General features: G+C 37.7%; 1 long non-coding RNA gene across 2 annotated transcripts in view; it reads left to right on the forward strand.

Annotated features, from left to right (window-relative positions):
• The first annotated feature begins 5,833 nt into the window (after positions 1-5,833).
• Positions 5,834-18,008, forward strand: part of LOC132342441 (uncharacterized) — a 105,571-nt gene continuing 93,396 nt past the window's right edge. For both annotated transcript variants that reach the window (XR_009490815.1, XR_009490814.1), the window contains exon 1: positions 5,834-5,982. This is a non-coding gene — a long non-coding RNA (uncharacterized lncRNA). The remainder of the gene's footprint in view (positions 5,983-18,008) is intronic.

Here is an 18,008-nt window from a genome sequence, read left to right on the forward strand (position 1 = left end):
GACTGTAAGCGGGAGAGCAGAGGATGACAGAGGATGAGAGGCTTGGAGGGCATCACTGACTCAATGGACATGGGTTTGAGCAAGCTCCCGGAGTTGGTGATGAACAGGGAAGCCTGGAGTGCTGCAGTCCATGGGGTTTCAGAGTCAGACATGACTGAGTGACTGAACTGAACTGAAGGAAAGTAACTAAATTACTATATAATAGCAAACTGCTTAAAACTGACTTAAAGCAGAATTTAATACAAAACACCAAATCTTGATTTTTCCAGTTTTTCTAGGAGTGTCCTTTAAAAAACAAAACAAACAAAACAAAAACAAAAACAAAAACAAAACATAATGGTGCTTTTCTAGGTATAGAAAATGTGTCAAAAATCGTTCTTTTGAAATGGACATTGTACACTTTGCAAATAGACCTTCTGTTCCGAACTTTGGATTTAAAAAAGGAAGTAAAAATGTCTTTGCTCTTGAAATCCTCTCATTCATCTTCTTGGTTTTGTTCTTGACTGCATTAGCAACATGTCCCAATTTATTATCTTCAGATTATGTTTTTAAAATCATGTTTGTCAGAGTTTGTCATCGTTAGGGTTTTCTACAGTAATTTACATCACATGTGCTTCCTTCATCTTACTTATATAGTGTCAGATGGTGACTGACAGGAAAGTCTGGTATGTGCATGGGGTCACAGAGACTAGAGGACACAACTAAACAACTGAACTGAACTGAACCCTAATTACTTCCTCAAAGCCCCATATCTAAGTATCATCATATTGGGAGTTAGGAGTTCAATATATCAATTTGTGGGGACACATTCAGTCCATAACACTTTATCTCCTTATCTTCTATTCATCTTCCCCTGATACCTTTCTTCACCCTACTGAACTTACTTTTCACTGAACACACTTCTGCTTCATGGACTTTAATACTTCTTGTTTCGTCTGCCTGGAAATACATTTCAAATATCTTCCCATTTTCCACATCCTGCAGCTCCTTCAATATTTGACTCATCTCAGTAAATAATTCCCTAAATCTGCTCTTGAATATTATAACACTCTAATTCTCCTAAATTCATTTCTTTTCTTTCATAGCACTAATCACCAGTGACCCTGCATGGCATGGCTCATAGCTTCATTCAGCTATGCACAACCCCTCACCATGACAAAGCTGTGAACCATGAAGAGGCACCTAGTAATAGTCTATGTAACATACAATTTTAGGATTCTCAGCCTCATGAAAATTGAAACTTTATTAGAGCAGAGATTTAATTTTTTTTTTCAGTTTACTGTTACATTCCCAACTACTATAGTCATGTATGACACAATTAAAAATGCATACTTTTAAACTGAATCAAATTAAAATGAAGTAATTTAAGTCACCTAAGGAAATACAAAATTAAATTATTAAAATTATGACTGAATGTCAGTAACATAATTTGTTGTTTAGTATCTGTTCTTCTTTATTAGAAGGCTAGCTCTATGAAGCAATGAATTATTCAGTACTGAAGTTTTAGCAGTCTGGACACTGTTCATTCCTGGAATTAACTCAGTACTGTTGAGTACATGGCTATATTTCCATTAATTTATCTTATATAATAATAGCTTGCCAATAGCACTCCTGTTGGATTTTCTGCTTTGAACTATAAAACTCTTACTAAACTACTATGCACTGTTTTGTATTGTCTATGTGTTATGTATGTGTTACAATAGCAAATGCAAGAAACTGAACTTAATGTAGGAAGAACCCTTCCTTTTGAACTTAAAAGATACTTTTTAGAGCAATTTTCAGTTATTTTACACAAAATGTTTTATTGTTTTTAACTCAATGACCTTAATAAACCTAGCCTGTCAAAATAATGCCACCAGCAGTATTATGTATTATGTTCATTAAAATGACTCATTTGTGCACAAACTGGTTGCTGTATAATGTTTTCCATGAAGGCTGGCACAGCTGGTTTTTAATTTGTCTGTAAGGCAAAACCATTCCCTTTGGAGTAAATGTTTTCATTTGGATACTTCGATTTACCACATTTGCAAACAGTATTTTGCTCACTTTGTTGTGCAAAGGAAAGAGTAATAAGTGAGTAAATCTGAACACATACAAGTGCAAATCAAGTAACTTCTTTCCTCTTTAGCTTGCTTCTTATTCTAGATTAGCAGATAATGTTCAAAAATAAATTAATTGGCTTAACATACTTAAATTATGAGCTTGGTTATCCAAATAAACATGTTTGTTTAGAACTTTACATTTCCACCTACTTAGTACAAGCTTGGAGAAGGAAATGGCAGCCCACTCCAATATTCTTGTCAGGAATATCTCATGGACAGAAGAACTTGGTGGGCTGCAGTCCATTGGATCACAAAGAGTCAGACATGGCTGAACACACACACACAATATAGCTTAATGAGATGACAGCAAAAAGCACTGCTGCCATTTTGTAAATGAAGAGGAGAAAATCCAACATCATGAATTGACTTGTCCCTTAATTCCAGGGTCAAGAATAATGCCCTAATTCATTTTGTTCTGGTATTTTTCTCTATTCCGTATATTAGTCTACACATATTATCAGTAGGTTGTGAATTTGGCTTTGGTTTCACTGATATAAGAACATGTTTATACTTGGCTCTCAGAATTCTTTAAAATTTCTACCGCTTTAAAGCAAAAAAAAAAAAAAAAAAGTGACCAAGGAGTCAAATGAAGATACTTATATCCAAATATTAAGAAGCCATGATTCTAATGTCATTATCATTCCTGGTGAAATTTATCTAGACTGAAAAGGTAGAACAGGTGAGACAAAGGCCAAGTTTGCTACTTTGAAGAGTGTTTCAATCATAGTGCACAGGCCCTACTTCTTCAAAGTGTAACTAATGTGTAGCATGTTTAGTGTCACAACTGTATTTTAAGGGTTAGCTTTATATTCTTTCATGCCTCATTTATTATGCGTAAATCTGCTTCAGCAATTATGATAAAATAATTCTATCTTTGTATTTATTGTTTCAAGTTGGGGGTTAACATCAATGATTAACAGAAATCTAGCTTTTAACATGCCTTACAGGCAATCCTGTTGCAATCAAAGCCATGAGCAGTACAGATTTAGGGTGTAGGGTCAATCTTTGGAAGAAAGGGCTCCCATAACACAGCAGCTCAAAGATAACAGATATTTGATTTTCTTTTAAACAGGAGTCTAGGTGCAGGAGGGGAGTTCATAATAGTTCATGGTGCCACTGTTACAGGAGACTCTGCTCATAGACCCAGCTGCTGTCATTCTAAGACTGTTGAAGGCTGGCTCTCAAACAAGCATGTATATTTCAGCTTGGGAAAATAAGAAAGACAGGATACGGAACTACTGGTGCAGGTGATGCTTACAGCTCCAAAGATAAACCCAGACCATGGCGGACTTACCACCTGAATTTATTTATTAATTACATGAAGTCCCAAACAGTCCTGTGCACTGGGTAGATTTACTCTAAGAGGATCTTCAAGGACCTAGAACCCTTCCTTGTACATTTGTTATTTTCAACATGTGAATTCCAGGCTAGTCCTGCTTGTCTTCCTCCAGCTTGTTGAGGGGGAAATGATCATGAAGGAGCAATTTGGGAATTACTAATGGAACACAGAAGTGGCATGGATCATTTCCATCACACCCAGTCTCCAGAATGCATGGCCATGTGCAGGAGGAGAGGAAATGTGCTCACTGAGCAGCTACAAAATTTATGCCAACTGGAGTGTAATTTTATTTTTTTAAGTGGTAATCAATAAAATTCTTCTCTATTTATTATTGACTTAGTCCTACTTTGATTCAACAAGTTGTTATTAATTTAGCAAAAGGCTTCTGATTTAAGTACTCTAGAATTTCAAAGAAAGCATTTACTAAAACATTCATAGGTTTAGATAAATGCTTTGCTTTTATTGGGAATATGGCAGATGTCAGTCTAAACAGATTTCTATATAAATGACTAGCAGCTGTCTCTCTGTATAATGTCTAAAAAGCATCACAGCACTTACTGAAGAATTTGTCCTTCATTAGTATGAAGGATGCTCTCTTTCATATGAACAGTATACTCTCAAAGGAAACTGTCTCTAGGAAAAAAGAAAAACAACCTAATATTTAACTAGAATTAAGCAATTGATTGTCAGGAACACTGCTAAATATTTTCACATATAATTAAATGGTGTCATTGGTAGTAAGGCTGTTTCTCTAAGGAAGGGCTGGATAAAGAAGAAATTAAAGAGGAGGCTGAGCACCAAAGAATTGATGTTTCCCAAATTGTGGTGATGGAAAAGAATCTTGAGAGTCCCTCAGACAACAAGGAGATCAAACCAGTCCATCCTAAAGGAAATCAACCCTGAATATTCATTGGAAGAACTGTGCTAAAGCTGAAGCTCCAATACTTTAGCCACCTGATGCCAAGAGCCAACTTATTGTATAAAACTCTGATGCTGGGAAAGACTGAGGGCAGGAGAAGAAGGGGGTGACAGAGGATGAAATGGTTAGATGGCATCACTGACTTCATGGATGTGAATTTGAGCAAACTTGGGGAAACAGTGAAGGACAGGGGAACCTGGCATGCTGCAGTCCATGGGGTTGCAAAGAGTTGGACACAACTTAGCAACTGAACAACAACAATGAAGGGCAAAATGTAAAACTAGCGAGAAGCGGAGGATAATTCATGGAGGATGTGAGTCCAGTAAGACAGGTCATTGAGTCAAGGAGAATCTTTGGCAGACACTACAGAGCTGAGGAGTATTACAACGAAATAACAGGAAATTCAAATAGGTCCTGATCCATACCCAGTGATTCTACTCTGTTTTTCTGGTTTGCTCTTATAAGTTTGTTTCCCTATTTTCAGCAAAGGGTCTTAAACACATTTTTTTAAGATATTAGACAGAGAGGAACTTCATAGCAGGCTGGTCCCTAGGCTTTTCATTTAAACTGGAGTGCATCATTTGTAGCAAATACCAATCAGGTTAATCTCCAGCTCACAACAGTCACCCTTCATTGAGAGAAGTCCCAACCATAGAGGTGGGTCTGAAGTAATGATGTACAAGGTCCTTGCACTTGAACCTTGACCTCTGGCCATCTTCTGGAGGTGGACAACTGATCAATGCTGGACCAAGTTTGGTAACTTGAATGGAGACACAGAAGTTGGTTGAAGCTCTTACCTTAATGATCCTGTAATATCCTCCAGCTGCTGAGGACTCCAGGGATCAGAGCGTGGAAGGGGGTGAGGTTCCTGGCTGCTTCCAGGTCTGGACCTGGCCGGTGGGTGGTGGTAAGGGAGGCTCCGGCCTTCACGGGGGCTCCAGAGTTCTGTGAGACACAATCCTCAGCCTGTTCTGGGTCCTCAGCCTGTCCTGGGCCCCCAGCTCACCCAATGGTGCTGAGGCCAAAGGGCCTGGAGGGCCACGGAATAAGACCCAGGGCCACGTCTTGCTGCACTCTGCCAAGAGGACCACCGCTAGGCTAATCATCAGTGGAGCAGGAAGACCTTTAACCACCAGGCTAACGGTCTCCTGACCTTTAAGTAAGTAAGTGAAGTCGCTCAGTAGTGTATGACTCTTTGCGACCCCATGGACTGTAGCCTACCAGGTTTCTCCCTCTCTGCATGGGATTTTCCAGGCAGTAGTACTGGAGTGGGTTGCCATTTCCTTCTCTAGTGGATCTTCCCGACCCAGGGATAGAACCCAGGTCTCCCGCATTCCAGGCAGACGCTTTAACCTCTGAGCTACCAGGGAATCCAGAGCCCCCGACCTTTAACCCCCATGCTAATGGTCTCGCGATAACAGCCTCGCGCTTGCGCCGTTACACTTTCATTTCACAGACGCGTTCCGTCTTTGCGGTCACGAGGCAGTCATCCTCATATGCTATCGGCACAGGCTTCACAGTCTGTCACTCTTCATCTCATTCCAGCCAGCTTGTGCTTCTCACATACACTAAAACCATTTCTTCCACTGTCACAAAGGAACTCTGTGTTGGCCGCTCCACAGGTATGTAGTTTTAATCTCACTTTACTCAGTATTTCAGAGATGTTTAATTAAATGGTTGATTCTCCTTTTGTCAAATGAGCTTCTGCTGTTTAAGTTCCTTGATGGTTTCCTCATTCATCTCTGTTTCTTCTAGATAATTTTTTTTTCTCGATAATTTTTTTTTCCCTATCCTTTCCTCGTAATTCTTAAATAAGGTGCTTCGAATAATCTCCCTTTTCCTCATTGGATTTCAAATGAATAAAGACATAAAAGAAGTGAGTTAAGCAAATGAGAATAAAATATTAAAGTCAATGGGAATAAAATAAAAGTCAACGTTTAACACTGTGGCTTAAGTATGTGGACTGATGGTCTTCCCAGTAACAGATCCTAGATATGAACCCAGTCACTCAGACAGTAACAGGTTAGAGCCTTTCTACATGCCCGGCTCTTTTGGAAGCTGGCTCCCAAGAAAAAGAGAGGAGGAAAGAAGAGAGCTAAGCTTCTGTTGTGCTGTGTTTAGTGGCACAGTCCTATCTGATCTTTGTGACCAACCCCATGGAATAGATAGCCTGCTAGACTCCTCTGTCCATGGGGATTTTCTAGCAAGAATACTAGAATGAGTTGCCATGCCCTCCTCCAGGGGATCTTCCCAATCCAGGGATCAAACTGAGGTCTCCTGCATTCATTGCAGGAGGATTTGTTACCATCTGGGCCACCAGGGAAGCTTATGAATACTTGAGTGAGTAGCCTATGGATTCTCCAGGGAATCTTCCTAACTCAGATATCAAACTGGGGTCTCCTGCATTGGAGGAAGATTCTTTACTAGCTGAGCCAGGAAGCCCAGAGCTAAGCTTAAGCAGGATCATTATCCTAAACTGAATATATGCCATGGTAGGAGGAAAAAAAAAGAGAACCCAGCAGTGCTGTTTCCTCTCTGTGGAAGGAAACATTGCATATGTGTGTGAACAGATACAGACAACCCATGGAAGAGCTGGAACTCTGTAGGATGTATAAAGAAATATTAACCTTAAATACTGTGTGACAAGTATGTGATAAGTCCATAAATAGTTGAGAAAAGACACCTGAGCAGAAAGGCCTTTGTAGACTACCCAACAGAAGATAGTGTTCTTATCTACTTGTGTTGTCATTTAATCTCTAAGTCATATCTGATTTTAGTCTCTAAGTCATATCTTCTTGTAGCCCTCTGTCCATGGGATTCCCCAGGAAAGAATACAAGAATGGTTGGCATTTCCTTCACCAAGTGGTCTTCCAGACAGGGGTGGAACCCACATCTCCTGCATCGGCAGGCAGATTGTTTACCACTGAGCCACTTGGGAAGCCCCTTGCACATATACTCCATGCTTGCTCTCCTCTTAGGAGAAGGCAATGGCACCCTACTCCAGTACTCTTGCCTGGAGGATCCCATGGATGGAGGAGCCTGGTAGGCTGTGGTTCATGGAGTGGCTAAGAGTTGGACACGACTGAGCAACTTCAGTTTTACTTTTCACTTTCACACCTTGGAGAAGAAAATGGCAAACCACTCCAGTGTTTTGCCTGGAGAATCCCAGGGATGGGGGATCCTGGTGGGCTGCCGTCTGTGGAGTCACACAGAGTCGGACACGACTGAAGTGACTTAGCAGCTGCAGCCGCAGCTTTCCTCTTATACCCTTAGAGACTGATCCAAATGGTTACTTGTTTATGATTTGCCTAAAGTGCATCTTCATTTTGTTCAATCTGTATCCCCACTCTCTACAATAGTAACCAGAATGTAGGATGAATGAATGAATGTATAAAACAAATATATAAAAATGTCATACCACTTCCATTGTTGGAAGAGATTACTGCTCTGTAGGCTTCAAGGAGATAAAATTTGAGCTGGATTATAAAGAATATTAAAGGAAATCAACCCAGAATATTCGTTGGAACGACTGATAGCTGAAGTTGAAGCTCCAAAACTTTGGCCACCTGATGCAAAGAGCTGACTTATTAGAAAAGACCCTGATGCTGGGAAAGACTGAAGGCAGGAGGATAAGGGGATGACAGAATGAGATGCTTGGATGGCATCACCGACTCGATGGACATGAATTTGAGAAAGCTCCAGGAGTTGGTGATGGACAGGGACGCCTGTTGTGCTGCAGTCCATGGGGTCTCAGAGTTGGACACTGACTGAGCGACTGAACTGAAGTGAACGGATGTATACATATATATAACACCAAAATTTACTTGCAATTTTCCTCTCTAGTCTCCAAAAAGAAGTTAAAATGGGGATATTTTTCTTTCTCCATGGAAATTAGATTAGTAATACTGTCAGATTTTAAGACAAATTGTGAAAAACTTCAGAATGAACTCTCTGGAGAAAATATGCAAAGGCCACCATATGTTCTCTTGTTTTTACTTTTCATGATTCATGAGTCCAGAGTCAGTTGTTAGAGACTTAAACTCTATATGAAACCAGAAAACTTATTTATTTTCAATAAGAAAAATGATTAATGCCTCACATTAGCAGCTTTTAGGAATTTGAGAAAATGTTTCCTACCACACATGGATGTATTAAGCATAATTTTTTTGAAGTCAAGATAAAAATTTATCTTGGTAATATTTTTGTTCAGAAACTGAAGAAAGAATAGCTACAAAAGTCAATACTCATTCAGGTCAGTCGCTCAGTAGTGTCTGGCTCTTTGCAACCTCGTGGACTGCAAGCATGCCAGGCCTCCCTGTCTATCACTAACTCCCAGAGTTCACTCAGACTCATTCCACTGAGTCAGTAATGTCATCCAAACATCTCATCCTCTGTCATCCCCTTCTCCTGCCTTCACTCTTTCCCAGCATCAGGGTCTTTTCAAATGAGTGAGTTCTTTACATCAGGTGCCCAAAGTATTGGAGTTTCAGCTTCAGCAACAGTCTTTCCAGTGAATATTCAGGACTGATTTCCTTTAGGACTGGTTGGATCCCCTTGAAGTCCAAGGGACTCTCAAGAGCCTTCTCCAACACCATAGTTCAAAAGCATCAATTCTTTGACACTCAGCTTTCTTTATGGTCCAACTTTCACATCCATACATGACCACTGGAAAAACCATAGCCTTGACTAGATGGACCTTTGTTGGCAAAGTAATGTCTCTGCTCTTTAATATGATGTCTATGTTGGTCATAGCTTTTCTTCCAAGGAACAAATGTCTTTTAATATCATGGCTGCAGTCACCATCTGCAGTGATTTTGGAGCCCCCCAAAATAAAGTCTGTCCTGTTTCCATTGTTTCCCCATCTGTTTGCCATAAAATGATGGGGCTGGATACCATGATCTTAGTTTTTTGAATGTTGAGTTTTAAGTCAATATTTTCACTCTCCTCTTTCACTTCCAAGAGGCTTTTTAGTTCTTCTTTGCTTTCTGTCATAAGGGTGGTGTCATCTGCATATCTGAGATTATTGATATTTCTGCTCGCAATCTTGATTCCAGCTTGTACTTCATTCAGTCCAGCGTTTCTCATGATGTACTCTGCATATAAGTTAAATATCAAGGTGACAATATACAGCCTTGATGTATTCCTTTCCCAATTTGGAACCAGTCTGTTGTTCCATGTCCAGTTTAGGAAGTGACATACATTCTCTAAAAAGAAAATTTATTTACATATTTTTGTGCAAAGTGTATTTCTATACACTCTTTAAAATGTTTGCAGATCACAGAAAACTTCTTTGTGGATATCTATTGACATTTGCAATATTAAATATTAGACTTAGAGAATAAATATTTATTTATTCCAAAAATGATAGAATGAATGTATTTGGTTAAAAGTGTCACTAAGTAACCTATTATGGGTTAATATATTTCCTAGTCCAGGGTATCTTCCTGAACTAGGTATTGAACCTGCATCTCTTGCATCTCCTGTGGGTTCTTGACCACCATGCCAATTGGGAAGCCCTGGTAGCAGATGGCTTGATAGGATAAAGTGATTAATTGCTAGATATGTTCAGAAGACAGAGTTCTTAGGAATTTCTAACTGGTTGAATGGATGCTGTGAGAAAAAGACATGTGTAGGAAGACTCTAGAGTTCTTGACCTGAACTTTTGACATGACAATATTACCATTAATGATAATAGTTTCCACTTTGTATAAGTTTGAACAAGATCAGTGTAGTTTTTACACAGGACATTTGAGGTATCTTTTAGATCCATAACATAAGATACTATGTATGTAGTTGAATGGGATATATTGGACAGGCTTGAGGGATGAGTTGATGCTAGAGATAAGGAGTTCCTCATCGTTAGACGCAGAGTGTGTATAGATTGAGAAGAAGAGAAAATACATACTTAAATACACACATAGACCCTTCCCATATTAGGAAGATGGGCAGAAGAGAAAGAAGAAAAGACACCAGAAGAAGCAAACAGTGAAGTAGAGGTTCATTAAAGGGATTCTGAGTTTATTAGGTCAAGTGAAAAATAGTAGGGCTGATTTTCTATGTCAAATTTTGTCAACAATAAGATGAGAACTGATCATTGAATTTAACAACATGAAAACCAGGGGTGGCATATGATAAAAAGTTGCCTAGCGGTATTATAAGCAAAATCCTGATTACATTGATCCAAGAGAGAATAGGATCCTTAACATTAAGCTGGAAATCTTAGAATACTTTGAAGCAAAACACAATAGAGCCCTTTAAAGCAATCTATTAATATCCTTCAACATCATATTTAGTTTTGTTATAAATCAAGGCTTGTTGTTGTTTTTCAGTGACTAAGTCATGTCGTACTCTTTGTGACTCCATGGACTGCAGCACGCCAGGCTCCCCTGTCCTTCACTATCTTCTGGAGTTTGCTCAACCTCATGTCCATTGAGTCAGTGATACTATCCAACTCAACTGTCATCTTCTACCACCCTCTTCTTCTTTTGCCTTCAATACTAAACATTACCCACTTTCAGATTTTGTATTCTATTTAAAATTCTAAAAATAAGAAGTTCAAGAGAAAAAATACAGCATATTTAAATAGGCATTTAACTTTTATAATATTATGGAAATTATAGTTTATCAAAATATGCAAGTTTATCAAAACTATATGATCATTGCCAAAAAGGATGCTAGATTTTCAGCATTTTTAACTTTCCTTTATGTCAGGAGAAAGTCTTGTAAGAAGCACAGGGGACATATATAATCAATTTCATTCAAATAATTTTTTCTTAACTTATATTATAAATACAGAGAAATCAGTATAGTACCACTAATTATGTTTGCATTAATCACATTAAATACACCTCAAAGAAATAATACAGTTCATACTGAGATATCACAGTTGACATGTGCTTTCTTCCTTAATATGTGAAAAGTTACCTAAGCTTCACTAAGTTTTAGTATTTTTAAAACTTTCAATTTATTTATTAAATCTTTTTTTTTTTTTTTAAGCTCTATCTGCTAGGCACTTTTCCAGGAACTGGATGAAAGTCAGCAAAGAAAACTGCTAAAATGTGTGCTTTCTGTCTATAATGCTTTGCCATTTAAAAAAACAAGAGGTCATGGAAGACTGCAATAAAATGGCAAACATTTAGCAAAACTTAAATGCTAAATTGAAAACATTTGGCAGGTTCTTCTATACGCTGTACCCAGGACACATGATCAATCATGACATTTCCCCCCACCCAAAATTGGCTTAAATTCTTTTTTTGAGTAAAAAAATATATAATATTTTTTGATACCAGGTGTAACACCATGTAATCATATCTGTTCCTGATGTACTGTGACTGTCCCAGAATTATAAAACTAAGCTTTTGCCTTGACTCTATTTTTACAACCAAAGAGAAATGAAATGACATGGAAACCCAGAGAATAGAACCCTAAGGAATGAACCCGAAAAATGAAGATATGTTTCAACCAGGCTTGAAAAATATCTGGAAACCACATATCTCTAAGAGATAAAGGAAAAGAAAGTGCAAGAAATATTTGTAAGAAGTCATCAGGGAGAGATGTATATTTAGGTCTTTCCCCCATTTTTTGATTGGGTTGCTTTTTTGATGTTGATCTCTATGAGCTATTTTATATATTTTGGAGGTTAATCCTTTGTTGCTTTGTTTGCAAATATTTTCTCCCATTCTGAGGGTTGTCTTTCCATCTTAATTACCTAATTCTGAGGCAGGGTAAGAGACAGATGTGCAGAATGGACATATGGACACACAGAGATTGGGAGGGAAGACTGGGACAAATTGGGAGATTGGGATAGATATATATATATATATATACATTACCATGTGTAAAATAGATAGCTAGTAGGAATGTGTTATAAAGCACAGGAAGCTCAGCTTGGTGCTCTGTGGTGATGTAGAGGGATGGGATGGGGTTGGGGTGGGAGGGAGTCTTAAGAAGGGATGGATATATGTATGCATATGGTTGAATGACTTCATTGTACAGCATAAACTAACACAACATTGTAAAACATTTATATTCCAAAAAAAAAAAAAGTCAGAAGGAGAGTCTGTGATTCAAGACTAAGCCCTGGAAAAAATAAACTGAATGCATATTGCTGTCTTATAGCTTAGACATGGAACTAATAGAATAAATACAGAAAAGGTAGAAAAAATAAGAATAAACAAATATAATTGATAGAACATAAATTAAGACAATAGGTATGAATCTAAGAATCAGTCAATATAGTAAGTCTGAATATGTTAAATTTCTGTTGTGAAAGGTAAAAAGGTTTATGGAAATGAATTCAACCATATGCATTTTTGCAAATGATTCACTAAATTATATTAATAGATATACAGAAAAGTTGAAAATGAAGAGTTAAAAGGTTTCAGGCTAGCAAGCAGACAGCTATATTAATGTTGTCAGATAAAAAAGAATTTAAGAAAAAACTTTAATACAACAGAGGACAGTTCAGATTATTGTTATGAACTAAATTCTTGTGTTACCAAGTTCAGGTGTAGAAGCCCTTATCCCCGGTGTGATGGTATTTGGAGATAAGACTGCTAGGAGGTAATTAGAGTTTATGAGGTCATGAGAGTGGGATCCTTCTAGATTTTAGGATTATTTCCCTTCTAAGAAGAGACCCCAAGAGTATAGTCTTTGTCTTTCCACTCACACACGAAAGAGGGGTCATGTTACCACATTATGAGATGGAAACTGCCTCCAAGCCAAGAGAAGAGGCCTCAGAATGAACCCTATCTTGATGGCACTTGGATTTTGGACTGGCCAGCCTGTAGATGTGTGAGAGAGAAATTTATATTTTTTAATCTGGATGTGCATGCATGCATGCTAAGTTGCTTCAGTCATGTCAGAATTTTTGCGACCTTAGGGCCCATAGCCTGGTAACCTGTCTGTCTGTGGGATTCTCCAGTCAAGAATACCAGAGTGAGTTGCCATGCCCTCCTCCAGGGGACATTCCTGACTCATGAATTGAACACATGTCTTTTATGTCTCCTGCATTTGCAGGTAGGTTCTTTACCACTAGTACCACCTGAAAAGCCCCTTAATCTGCCCAGTCCATGGTATTTTATTATGATAGGTCAAGCAAACTAAGACAGTTATTTTGAGATAAAATCCATAATATTCATGGGTCTTTATACATGTAACTAGATATGTATTACAGCAAAAAAGTCACTATAAAATTGAAGACACTGAACTTCTTTCAGAAAAGAAAAAACAATAACAAAAGAATAGGAATAAGAAATTTGATTGACACAACTGTAAATCTTGATCTAATGAATGTATATTGAACCATACACTCACAAGTTCAGCATTTACACTCTTCTGAAGCATGTATAGAAACACTAGTAGTTTCTGTGTACATAGTCTTAAAAGAACTGTCAAGTAATTTTAAAAGAAAAAGCCTAATTTTACTTAATACATTTTAAAAATGCAAAATGCTACACAAAATTATGCTTCACCATTAATTAAAATACACTATTCTAAATAGTTATTGAATAAGAAGAAAATTTAAATTATCATTTTTAAGAACAAAAATATGTGATATGAGTAGTATAACAGGAAAATATATAAATAAAAAATGGCTAATGCTAAAACAAGATTTATTCTGTGAAAGCCTATTTTATATAATAAACTCAAGGCAAGAGAAATCCTAAAAGACAAAAAATAATAATTTTAAATAGAATAAAAAACTTTCATATGCAGTAAAACTCAATATTAGTCTTTTGGGAAACAAACAAAAGAAATACTGGCAAATTTGATCACTTATAAGTACACATAACCTTAAAAATCAAAAAGTAAAGACAGAGTAGATAAAATCGTGGGAGCATATTATATATGTTTATGTCAATAAATTTAAAAATTTAAATAGCATAAATGCTTTTCTAGAGAAAAAATTCCATACAGCAATTCTTTTTTTTTTAATATAAATTTATTTATTTTAATTGGAGGCTAATTACTTTACAATATTGTATGGTTTTGCCATACATCAAGTATTTGATGAAGCAGTTTTTTTTCTTGAATAACATACAGCTCTTTGATGATATTACTGAAAAAGAAATAGAGAATGTTGCAATTCTGTCCATTCTAAGTTATATAGTTAAAAAACGGTCAACAATTAATACAAAAAGAAAGTTATGGAGGGTTTTTGTTTTCTTTTATCCCTTTCTGAAGGTATCATCAGCTGTTGTTGTTTAGTTGCTAAGTCATATCTGACTCTTTTGCGACCCCCTGTCAAGCTCCTCTGTCCATGGGATTTCTTAGGGAAGGATACTGGAGTGGGTAACCATTTCCTTCCCCAGGGCATCTTTCCAACCTGGAGACTGAACCCATGTCACCTGCATCGGCAGGCAGATTCTTTACCACTGAGCCTCCAAGGAAATCCATCATCAACTGAGTCACCTCAAACAAAACTATCCAGGCTCCAGCAGGCAGTGGTTCTAAAGTGGTTATGGTCTGGTTCCAGTCATTTTAGGAGAAGGCATTTTGGATCTGTGGAAGGGAGTCAGCATCTCTCATTTGTATATACTTCTGAAATAATTCTGTATGTGTCCATATGGAATTTGTGACTTAATTTGAATATGATGCTAATAAAAGCAAATTGGACTTCCAGTGTCTTGATCCATATCTACACTAGGCAGTCAGGACCCTGAGTTAGGAACATGACTGGTGAGAACCCCAGTCTAATTCCCAAAAAGGTTTGGTTTCTACTGTGTTTGGAGTGATTTTTGAAAGTATGGGAATATTTACATTAATATTTTTAATTAACTTTTGAAGTAAACTATCCTTGTAAACACATATACTTAATTAAGTAGTAAGTAATAATTTGAAACACTCAGCAGTGGCCACAGGACTGGAAAAGGGCAGTTTTTATTTCAATCACAAAGAAAGGAAATGCCAAAGAATGCTCAAACTACCGCACAATTAACACTCATCTCACACACTAGTAAAGTAATGGTCAAAATTTTCCAAGCAAGGCTTCAGCAATATGTGAACCGTGAACTTCCAGATGTTCAAGCTGGTTTTAAAAAAGGCAGAGGAACCAGAGATCAAATTGCCAACATCTGCTGGATCATCAAAAAGCAAGAGAGTTACAGAAAAACATCTACTTCTGCTTTATAGACTATTCCAAAGCCTTTGTGTGGATCACAATAAACTGTGGAAAATTCTGAAAGAGATGGGAATACCAGATCACCTGACCTACCTCTCGAGAAACCTATATGCAGGTCAGGAAGCAACAGTTAGAACTGGACATGGAACAACAGACTGGTTCCAAATAGGAAAAGGAGTATGTCAGGCTGTATATTGTCACCCTGCTTGTTTAACTTCTATGTAGAATACATCATGAGAAACGCTGGGCTGGAAGAAGCACAAGCTAGAATCAAGATTGGTGGGAGAAATATCAATAATCTCAGATATGCAGATGACACCTTATGGCAGAGAGTGAAGAGGAACTAAAAAGCCTCTTAGTGAAAGAGGAGAGTGAAAAAGTTGGCTTAAAACTCAACATTCAGTAAATGAAGATCATGGCATCTGGTCCCATCACTTCATGGGAAATAGATGGGGAAAAATGGAAAGTGTCGGACTTTATTTTTTTGCGGCTCCAAAATCACTGCAGATGGTGATTGCAGCCATGAATTAAAAGACACTACTCCTTGGAAGGAAAGTTATGACCAACCTAGGTAGCATATTCAAAAGCAGAGACATTACTTTGCCAACAAAGGTCCGTTTAGTCAAAGCTGTGGTTTTTCCAGTGGTCATGTATGGATGTGAGAGTTGGACTGTGAAGAAAGCTGAATGCTGAAGAATTGATGCTTTTAAACTGTGGTATTGGAGAAGACTCTTGAGAGTCCCTTGGACTGCAAGGAGATCCAACCAGTCCATTCTAAAGTAGATCAGTCCTGGGTGTTCTTTGGATGGAATGATGCTAAAGCTGAAACTCCAGTACTTTGGCCACCTCATGTGAAGAGTTGATGCATTGGAAAAGACTTTGATGCTGGGAGGGATTGGGGGCAGGAGGAGAAGGGAACGACAGAGGATGAGATGGCTGGTTGGCATCACTGGCTAGATGGACGTGAATTTGAGTGAACTCCGGGAGTTGGTGATGGACAGGGAGGCCTGGCATGCTGTAATTCATGGGGTCGCAAAGAGTCGGACACGACTGAGCGACTGAACTGAACTGAACTGAATAATAAATCTTATATCTATCAGACTAGTGTTGCCCCATGAGTGAAGAGTTCTCTTGAGGGCTGTCTGTCTGGAGGGAGAGGAAGAAGCAGAGCAGTTGTTGTTTAGTTGCTCAGTCGTGTCTGTCTTTTTGCGACTCCTTGGACTGCAGCATGCCAGGCTTCCCTGTCCTTCACTATCTCCTAGACTTTGCTCAATCTCATGTCCACTGAGTCAGTAATGCCATCCAACCATCTCATCCACTGTCGCTTCCTTCTCCTGCCCTCAGTCTTTCCCAGCATCAGGATCTTAAAGCAGGGAGGATGTCTGATCCTCTGAGGTGGCAGATCATAAGATTGTGGGTTGCACCTCATCTGTAAATTGCTAGAATAACAGGAATCCTTTCCCATGAATGCTGAAAACTGCCCTAGGAACCCTAGAGTGTTTTTTGTATCAATGCTAGAAGCACTCAGTTATGCACTAGAAACTGCAAAACTGCATAGCTGGAGAAAACTAATTTTGAGGAGGCAGTAACTATAATCCTAAGGTTAATTTTGGATATAATGGTTGTGAGTCAGGGTTTCTAAACTAAGAAACACTTTAAACAATGTTTCTTCTATCTCTCCATGTCAGACCAAAATTGGCCTTCTAAGAAAGCCAGCACACAATGGAAAAAAGCAATCCAGAGAGACTTAGATATTTCAAACACATTATGTGGAATAGTTTTTGTTGACCTCTTTTAGCAAGATATTTAAAATAGTCTTTATGTCCTGCCATAGAATTTTCCAGTATTTCTATTTAGTAATTTTTACATGATGATTCTTAGTTTCTTGATCCTGCTATGTAATTACTTTTCAGAAGCAAGACTAGGCCCATTTTCTTATTTCTATTGAGCTAGTGTTCGTTTTGGCAGTCACTATAATTATATTGTGATGAATTCAGGAACACTGGTCAGAAAAATAAAATGCAAATGGGTGCAGCGCTATTACAGTCCACATACTAGTTTCCCTATAAATGATTTCACAAGTGTAACATTCCTGTCTCTCCAAAGACTTTCAAAACACTACAAAAGGAATATTATCAAAAGCATTTTTTCTAACTCAAGGCAAAACAAGTGGAAGAAAACAAAAACATAAAAGGAGCAAAGCAATCTCTGTAATTATACTTGAAAAAATGTTTCATTTTCCCTAAATATCACATGTTATTTTTAGCAGTACTTATTTTGCATGTTTTATATTATACAGTTACTGGAAAAAAAAAACTGTTCTTGAGAATCAAGTCCATTACATAAAAAAAGCCCTCTTCTGTTAAACTAGTTTGAATAAAAAACAAACTTCTCTAATATATTCATGATTGTAATTGTATTTTTTAAACAGATAAATCTATTTAAAAAAAATAAGTTTTTCTGGGATAGAAAAGCTTCATCTCAAAAGTGATGAGAGAGAGATTTATAAAATCAAAGAATCTACAA

The sequence above is a fragment of the Bos taurus genome, chromosome 16, assembly GCF_002263795.3.
Source record: "Bos taurus isolate L1 Dominette 01449 registration number 42190680 breed Hereford chromosome 16, ARS-UCD2.0, whole genome shotgun sequence".
NCBI classification, from domain to species: Eukaryota; Metazoa; Chordata; class Mammalia; order Artiodactyla; family Bovidae; genus Bos; species Bos taurus.